Genomic DNA, 8,885 nt, shown 5'->3' with positions numbered 1-8,885 from the left:
AGCATATATTATTCAAAAATTATATAAAAAGTATTATAAATTACTATAGTACAACTTAAAATATCTAAAAACAATTTAATCTTTTATATATTTTAAAAAAATATATGAAAATTACTAGAAATCATAATAATTAACGACTTAAAAAATTTAAAAGATATAAAATATTTGGTCGACTCTTGAAATTATATTAGTGTTACTGAAATCAGATTAGAAGAAAAGTATTATAAATTATAATAATTAAAAACTTAAATTATTTTTAAAATATATTGACTATCAATTCCACAAAAATTTAGACAAGAAAAGTAACTTATATTAATTGAAAATTACATAAAAAATATTATAAATTATAATAGTTAATAACTTAAATTATCTAAATATATATTAAAATAACATATATTGAACATATATTAAATTTCGGATGAATCCTAAAAAATATATATAATTCTTTTAATAAAAAAATTATTTAAATATATAAAAATTTTAAAAATAAATAAATATCTTAATGTTAGGCCCTGCTCTAGTCTAGAGAGACCTCTTGAACGACTAAAGGCAAAATAGTTAATTTACCTTGCAAAAATTCTGCCTTTGTAACTGTTTGAGTTATCTTTGTCCATATTATCATATTCTCGATCATTCTTCTTCGTCTCTTCTGCTCCCTTCTTTTCTTTCACCTAACAATTCTTAACGACGCTAAATTCAAACTGCGATTCACATATACCTGTACATTTAAATTGTATATGTCGATTTAGTAGTAGTACACGATTTTGGAGTGATAGTTTTTAGAGCCAAAGGAAAGAATCATAGGTTTGGCAGGTTTGACAACTTTATCTAATTAGTATTGTTCTATCCTCTGATATTCAGTCAAATGAATGACTATTTAGAGAAGTGGGATCTGAAGTAGCAATGTCTGCACAAATTGTGAATTCTCTTGATTTTTTACTATTATTTTTACAATTATTAGGAATCCCCTGCTTAAATTTGATTGCGATCTCTTAGAATAGATTATTCACTCAATATTAGATTCGATTATAGTATTTTGTATTTTTTCATCCGATCTTGTTGATTCATACCATTTTTTTCCTCATTTTAGAAAGTTTTTTTCTTCTGATTTATTCTGAGAAACTATCTAACAGGTAGAGTGATGAGAAAAATGATACTATCTTGATTTTGACGAGATATTAAGCAAAAAAAAAAAAGTAAATTTGCAGACACATCTGTTCATAGCTCTAGAACCATTTGACGCAAAATTTTCAACCCATTGTACACTATTCGTCTTTAGTGGTGGCCCCTTTTCCGGATAGTGCACATAACAGGAGCTCTGGTGCACCAGACTATCCTTTTTATGACTCTCCATCTTTAGCTATTCCATCTTTAGAATTTCAGGTATGTTTTTTCAAATTTTCGTATAATTTTTCCCCCAGTTTTTTATCGACTTTTATTTTACGACTCAATTCTCAGTCTAATGTCGTTATTATTCTCTCTGTTCTCTCTCCCAATTTTATGGATGAAATTAATGGATAATGTCAAGCTTTATGTAAGAAGATATCAGATGCTTGTCCGAGTTCACATTTTTGAAATTGAACTGTTTTCATCATCAATAGATATATCTGTAGTCTGTACCAATTGCGAAAAGTTAGCTAACATTGTAGTCCAAAATCAGTCACTCTTACTCTAGCTCTACAATATCTCCTTCTCTCTCCTCCTCTGTATTAGTGTCTATGATATCGAGATTCCTTCCCGAAAAGATAGAAAATTATTAGGTCTATAGTGATTTATACTCTTTCGACGGATATTGAAATTGCCAAGAGTGTTTTTGAAAGTATGTCATGTATATTACGAGAATAGAGCTGTCTTTTCTGAATCATCTTCTATCTCCTTGAAAATTATTTTAGAAGATGTCTTCCTTTGAAGGAATCTTATTATAAGGTTATAGATTTCATACGCCTCTCAAAAAGTTTTGGTACTTCTGCGTCCTTAAAATGGTATTGACTTTGAAGTGTTAAGCTCCTCATCTTTTGGGTCTGAGCCATACCCTGTTCAACAATTTCCATAGACACACTAATACAGTAATTGCTACAGCAAGCACAAGATGTTACTATGATTTGAACAAAATTCATTTCTACACTTTATTTTGTGTCCAATATGAATTGTTAGCTACTTGACTTAATTTTTTTTCTTTTCTAAGCCTTCTATATTTTATTCTTGATTCAACGGTTAAAACATAGTTAAAGTATTTTGTTTTTTTAAGTTTCCTACATGAAATATCACGAATGTTTTGATAAATAGTAGGCGATGGTTTAGGTGTTCACCCTCTATATTTATCATTTGTAGCGTTACATCTAGATGGCCAGTGAGAAAACCTACTAGCATCATTCCTAACTAGGTATTTACATTAAAAGAAAAAAAAGAGCAAATGAAAGTACAATACAATTCCAAGACACTATTATGACGGCTAAATGCAATTGTGCATTTAGGGGATGGACAGTCAACATGATCACAAACCAAATATGTGGTCAGTAGAATCAAATATTGCAGCAGTAAACTATGGTGTGTTCAAGTCATTCCCATCCAGACCCGAACCAAATCTATCTAGCCACTGAGTTGGACTAGGATTTTGTGCCTCTTCTACCCAGTCAGATCTCATATCTATGCCATCAAGTTGGAGGAAATCTTCTTCGGTAGGTTTAGAAACCAAACACCGTGCTAGCTTCAGGTTATAATTTATGTAAATCAGGTCTAGAAATGTTTCCTTATCAATCTCATTCGCTTCTCTGAGTGGATTGCTGAAATGTGCTCCAATTTCGCTCAAAAGTGAACGTACTGTGTACGTGGCTAAGTATTTTAATAGAGCCTCTGTGCAATGTACGAGCAACATCACCATATTGTTCCCACCAAATACCTGCAATGCATTTCTGTTGCATAAGTCTATTGAAAAATACTTAGGCTCTGAAGTGAATTTGTGTGAAAAACATGATGTGTTGGAAGCAGTCATTTTGCTGACAGCTTTAATCTATGAGATGCAAATGAGGGGATCGAAAATTACAACAAAACAGTTGAAAGTTCTTTATGACATGTTGGAGAATGCCCATGCAATTGATGCAGTGCACAGGAGATCCAAAGTTACAGATCATAGATGTAATTTTAACTTAATCAGTGTTTTAAGCCAGTACCAAAGTCTTACTACGAGTTAATGTGTACCGAGTCACAAATATTGTTTTCCAACTTATAAAGTAATACATTTTCCATATATTCGAAAAGTCCTACCAACTTGAATGCTTCCCCAAATGTTTCATCTGGCAGCAAGTTATATGTATGTATTCCAAGGCAGAATTTCCATGCAAATATTTATCAACTTATGATTTTACTTAACTTAAGGGTAGCAACCACAACATATACTGATAGCAACGCCTTTGCTCTTATTGTTGCAAGGTTTTAGGAGCCTCTCGACTGAGAGTTGTTTGTTACATCATGGCCTGCACATAACAGAATATGAAATTTGAGTCGTCATGAAATTCATGAAAGTGAAAACTGTAGACAAAAGTGTAGTCTATGTTATTATTATATTTATATCAGTGTGTTTACGTGTAATAAATGTCACAAAAAAGACAATATTTGTCTCTTTAAGATGATTGAATTTCTACTTTTCAGTAGAGCGAGGGAGAACTGATGAATGAGAAAGAAGTCCTACTCACTACAAACGGATACACCACAAGATTGTCTCTAAAATTCATTTGGATTGTTTGAGCTTGAAGATGGTGAGAAGCCACAACTCACATGTCAATGGAAGGGAAGAAGACAATGTAGTTGGTTCATATATGCGTTAGTTATCCAGTTGAAGAACATGCCCGAAAGTGACTGCCTCTTGCCTATCTTTCTGTCGGCTCCCAGTTCTCTATACGTTTTAGGTATTTTTTACCGTATAGATTGTGCATGATTATTTACTTGAGAAGTATTAAAGAATATAAATGATTGAATCTGCAAAACTTGGGGAGATCACAGATACAGATCACTTCGTGATTTTTCCCGAAAACTCATGATTAAATCAATAAAGACTTACTTGTGACCGTCACATCTCCTCTTATTAACGTTACAATATATATACATCCTCTTTACCAATTTCATGTGCTATACTCTTTTCTTTTAATTGTCACTACTAGCAATTGTAAGCCCTTCTCTTTTTTATTGCATTTTCAGATTCCTAAGTGAACTAGAGATTCACTTTTAGCTACAGGTTCCTTCAATAGACTACTTTAGTAATATCACTGCAAAATTGAAGTACCGAAAGCAGCACATGAAGAGATCACTATTGCTGATTCTTTTTAAAAAAATGTTATCCAGACGTCTACTTCAGGTATTCTTATTACAAAAACAAAGTATAATTTGATACATGTGTTCGACTTCCTACCAGATAATGTGAATAGTACCAAAACATCGAATTATAAGCTAAAATCAGCATGCTAGGTTAGAAAATTGATAGGAAATCAGATTGATTTGTTGTTTTGCATGTCTACGACATCCTTGGCGTAAACTCTCTTAGGTTCCAGTTAGCCCTAGTTGGCCCCTTTTTGGCACTATTAGGTTTGTTTCTTTTGGTCATCGATCAAGAGTAGTTCTATAAACTTCACAAATTTTCAGCAATGATGGTTGAGTTTAGATTTAGTAACCAACTTGGCTGTGCCAAGTAGCAACCAGATTTATCCTTCCCCATCACTTTAAGTTCAGATCATAAATATAATAAGTTGTCAAATCTCTATCATATGTCAAATTTTGGAGTCTTTCATTTTGTTCTCATGTTGGAGCCATCCATATCAAAAGGATCTCAGGGAGGCGAATAGAACTGGTTGAACTCGATGATAAGAATGATAGAGATTAGAAGATATAAGTTCAACCATTAAACACAAAACATCTGAAGTTGTAGTGTCACCTAATATGTAAGTAAATGTGTTACCTAATATGAGAGGAAACATAATTTATTTGTATATATAAATTTAGATCAATCAACTAATTTATAGGTAATATGGTTAATATTTCAACGGCATTGACTTTGTATAGTTATTGTGGTTAGATTACTAACAATTAGATGGTTCATTATGATTGGCAACAAAACTCATTTCCTTCTTGTTGTGCTCTTGCTGAATATAACATACCTCTACTACAATGCTTCAGCTATAGGCTAAAATAAGTATGTTTTGAACATTATTCACAAACTTCTGTCTTTTAAGCCTAAGAAACGTTTGTTTTATCTGAACACCATAGTAAAGAAAATAAAAGGTTCAATGTTTTTTAGGCAGCATACTTAGCCTAACTGTCCGTCCGGATACACAATGTGCAAAATAGAATCCATTAGATGTAAAAAAGGGGATTAGTGTGTGTTTGGATTGACTTTTTTGAGTGACTTATAAGTCTAAAGTGCTTTTAAGTGAAGTGTTTAAAAGCACATTACTTTAAGTCACTTAAAAGTGCTTAAGCCCTTAAAAATAAACCAATCCAAACACCCTTACTAACTGATTATAAGTTAATCATATCCAACTTATTCCTATCATATATTTTCAATAGCATAAGAAAAGGTTATTTAAGAGATCAAATTGAGTTCAATTTTGGACATAGTGCCCTGAAGAAGGTCACTTCCATTGAAACAATACTCTTTTCCCACTTTGCAACTCATACATTTACAATTTCTTTGTGAGAAGATACACTCATCTGACAGCTTTTTGGTTTTGCCATTGTTCCTGAACTGGTGATATATAAACCCAAAAGCTCATCAATGGAACTGATTCCAATCCTTCCATAATTATCGATTCCATCTTATCAATATTTGTATAAAGTAGATGAAGTGTTTATATTTCACACATGCACAAAGCTGAAACTTTCTTACATTATCAAATCATGATTCAACATAAACGACTAAATATAGAATTCAGAGTATGAACCAAGCTATAACTTTCCTCCAAGACTTCAAGATCGGCCATTACATAAAAATTCCTCCAAGAACAATGTTTATGGCTCTCAGATAATTCATGCAGCTGATCCCCTATACTAACTCTGTATTGAGGTTAATTGATTAATTAATTCTACCTTCGTTGCACTTTAAGTGTCTTTATATATGTTTATAGTGGCAGATCCAGGAATTCATAAAAAAAATATTATGACAAACCTTATTTATATAGTATAATTTTATCTTCCGCTACTCCTTTATGCTTATAATCATAGAAAATGAGTAACACAAATTGTAGGAAATATGAGCTTAGTTGATTTATTAATTTTATTCTTGCTGCATGCTAAGTATCTTTATATGTACATCTATATGCTTACAATAATAGAAAATGGACAATGCAGATAGTAGGGACTCTAATAGCATAATTCGTGTATTTGGGAACAGCCGTGGGTTAATGGAAACAATTCCAGACATATGCAACAAAACATTGTCCAACACCGGGTGAACTTGTCCTTTGGATAATGTGTTCTATGATGATTTAGTGATTTGGGGTTTGATTGCACCAAGAAGGATTTTCGAGGATTTAGGAACTGATGGGATAGTCAATTGGTTCTTCTTATTTGGTGCGATAGCTCCAGTACTTGTGTGGTTAGCAGCCAGGGCTTTCCCTAAACAAGAATGAATCAAACTCATCACCATGCCAGTTTAATAGGAGCCACAGGGATGATGCAAACTGCCACAGTTGTGAACTACACGACCTGGATCATCGTAGGGTTCTTGTCAGGCTTTGTTGTTTATCGATATAGGCCATATTGGTGGCAGCGTCATAACTACGTTATTTCAGGTGCACTTGATGCTAGTTTGGCATTTGTGGCAATTCTTATATATTTGTTCTTGGGCTTGGAGAAATATAATTGTTAATTGGTGGTGAAATGATCCATCTTATGCTTTGTGTCCAATAGCTAGAGGGATTTTTAAAGAGGATTGCCCTGTTGTTTATTAAATTGTGTCGTGTTGTGAATATGAAGCACCACAAATACTCCATAGAATTCCTCAATATTGCTTACCCGAATGTATCATATTACTGGTTGCTAAATGGGGAGAGTTATAACTGTGGCATTGTTTCATTTGACTTTGGCAGTGAGGTGTTTTGCAGAGGTTGGATTGCCAGACCATCCGTAAACTTTCTACAATTAGAGGCTAAAACTGATAATATTTGATCACTCTATTGCCCTCTTGATCATGGTTGACACATTTGTTTATGATTTAAGGGTAATGATCTAACCAGGGGTTTGGAACAAACTTCTTACCTTTAAATGCTGTCATATTTTAATGTCTTGAAATCTTAACACAGTTGTTTTTGCAACCACACTCTCTCGACTGTTCTCGTGTGACATTAGCACACAGAAGATGATGTCATCTGGCCCGGTGGAGAGACTGCACACATGGTGGTTGTTCAGTTCATTTACAAGGAGAGCTCAGTGACAATCAAATGACTCTCAAATTATGCTTTGAACAAAGGTTGTTAGTATTTCTGTGTTGTTTCAGTTATAACTTTACAATTGCTATCCATTGGCTCGAAGATCACAATCTTCACTTGCTTGAATATTTGATCGTCTTCTTTGAATATTTGATCGTCTTCTTGTTAAATCATTTTGGTACAATTTGGAATATATACTTTTCATGTTGGGCCCGTGTAACGCATGGACATACTTATCTAGTATAGGAATAGAACAATAACCTAATTTTTGAGGCCGTCTCACTTCTTCGTTGTTGTTCGAGTCCGAGACTTGTCAGGGGATAATGTCTCTTTTCTCTAAAATCTTGCTTGCTGTTGATGAGGACAAGGCGAACAATGTCTCAAAGACCAATACTTCATAGTCTTTGTTCTCATAGTCTTTTTAATTTTTATTTGGAAAGAACGCTAATAAAATAAATATATGAAAAGAATATCCTAATGATAGAATTTTTGATCTCGCTTATCTCTTATACACATCTATAATTTATAATATATTAAAATAATATATTAAAAGTGTGATAGAAAAGTGATTTGAACTTTTTTTCCTTCATTAAAAATTGATGCAATAGATAAAATTGTCTTTTCACCTATGTACTTCAATTATTATGTTATTATATTTATAATATTTTTAAAATCAAAGAGTCCCAAAATATATGGTAAGAGAAAAATATATTTTAAAAATGGCATAATACATAAATATGATCTTAAACTTGACATCAAATTTTAACTTTGATCTTAAACTTTGATAGTGCACAAATAGGACCTTTTAACTATTCTAAACATAAGCAAATATGACCTCCGATTTTTCAATTCCCATGTGGGAGTTTCACTCGCGCCTATGTGGAAAGCTTATCCAATCACACGGTGCCACATCGTTAAAAGGGCTGACTTGGAGGAAGGTCATATTTGTGCAGTTTTGAATAGTTAAAGGTCATATTTATGCACAGTCAAAGTTTTACTTTTTGTGTTAAAACGGCGTCATTTTTATTATTATTATTATTATTATTATTATTGTTATTAAAAATTACACAAATACACAACTTATGTTTTCAATATTACAAAAAATCTCAACTCCCTAAACATATTACAAAAATCTCAATATATACACAGAATGCTATGTATATGTCGGCTATGTTATGTATATTAATAGGAAGAGAGAGTAAAGTAATTAAAAAAGTGGGAGAGAGTGTAATTCCTTCCAAAAGGGTTGGTATTTATTATTATTTATTTATTTATTTCTATAGCAGCACCTAGCTTTTTTTCTATTAAAAAAAAATCACTAGCAGGGATCGAACCCGCACTCTAAGTTGAAGGAAGCGCCCAAGAAGAGTAAATAATACCACTGGGCTATCTAAGTGTCTTGTTTCATGTGGTTCAACATTAATGTACATACATAAATATAGATTTTCTATCTTATAAATACAATGTAAT

At 32.4% G+C, this 8,885-nt stretch overlaps 1 long non-coding RNA gene across 2 annotated transcripts; it reads left to right on the top strand.

Moving 5' to 3' along the window:
• Positions 1-514: 514 nt before the first annotated feature.
• Positions 515-7,635, top strand: LOC107858490. Of its 2 annotated transcripts, XR_001671012.2 has the most exons (5): positions 565-813; positions 3,649-3,905; positions 4,195-4,351; positions 6,337-7,207; positions 7,290-7,635. It is a non-coding gene; the product is annotated as an uncharacterized LOC107858490 (long non-coding RNA). The 2 variants fall into 2 exon arrangements; XR_001671011.2 differs by lacking the exon at positions 7,290-7,635 and having other exon boundaries at positions 515-813; positions 6,337-7,062.
• The last annotated feature ends 1,250 nt before the right edge of the window (positions 7,636-8,885 follow it).

This window comes from Capsicum annuum, chromosome 2 (genome assembly GCF_002878395.1).
Source record: "Capsicum annuum cultivar UCD-10X-F1 chromosome 2, UCD10Xv1.1, whole genome shotgun sequence".
Classification (NCBI taxonomy): Eukaryota; Viridiplantae; Streptophyta; class Magnoliopsida; order Solanales; family Solanaceae; genus Capsicum; species Capsicum annuum.
Note: the sequence above shows the minus strand (reverse complement) of the source record. Positions and strands in the feature narration are given on the sequence as shown.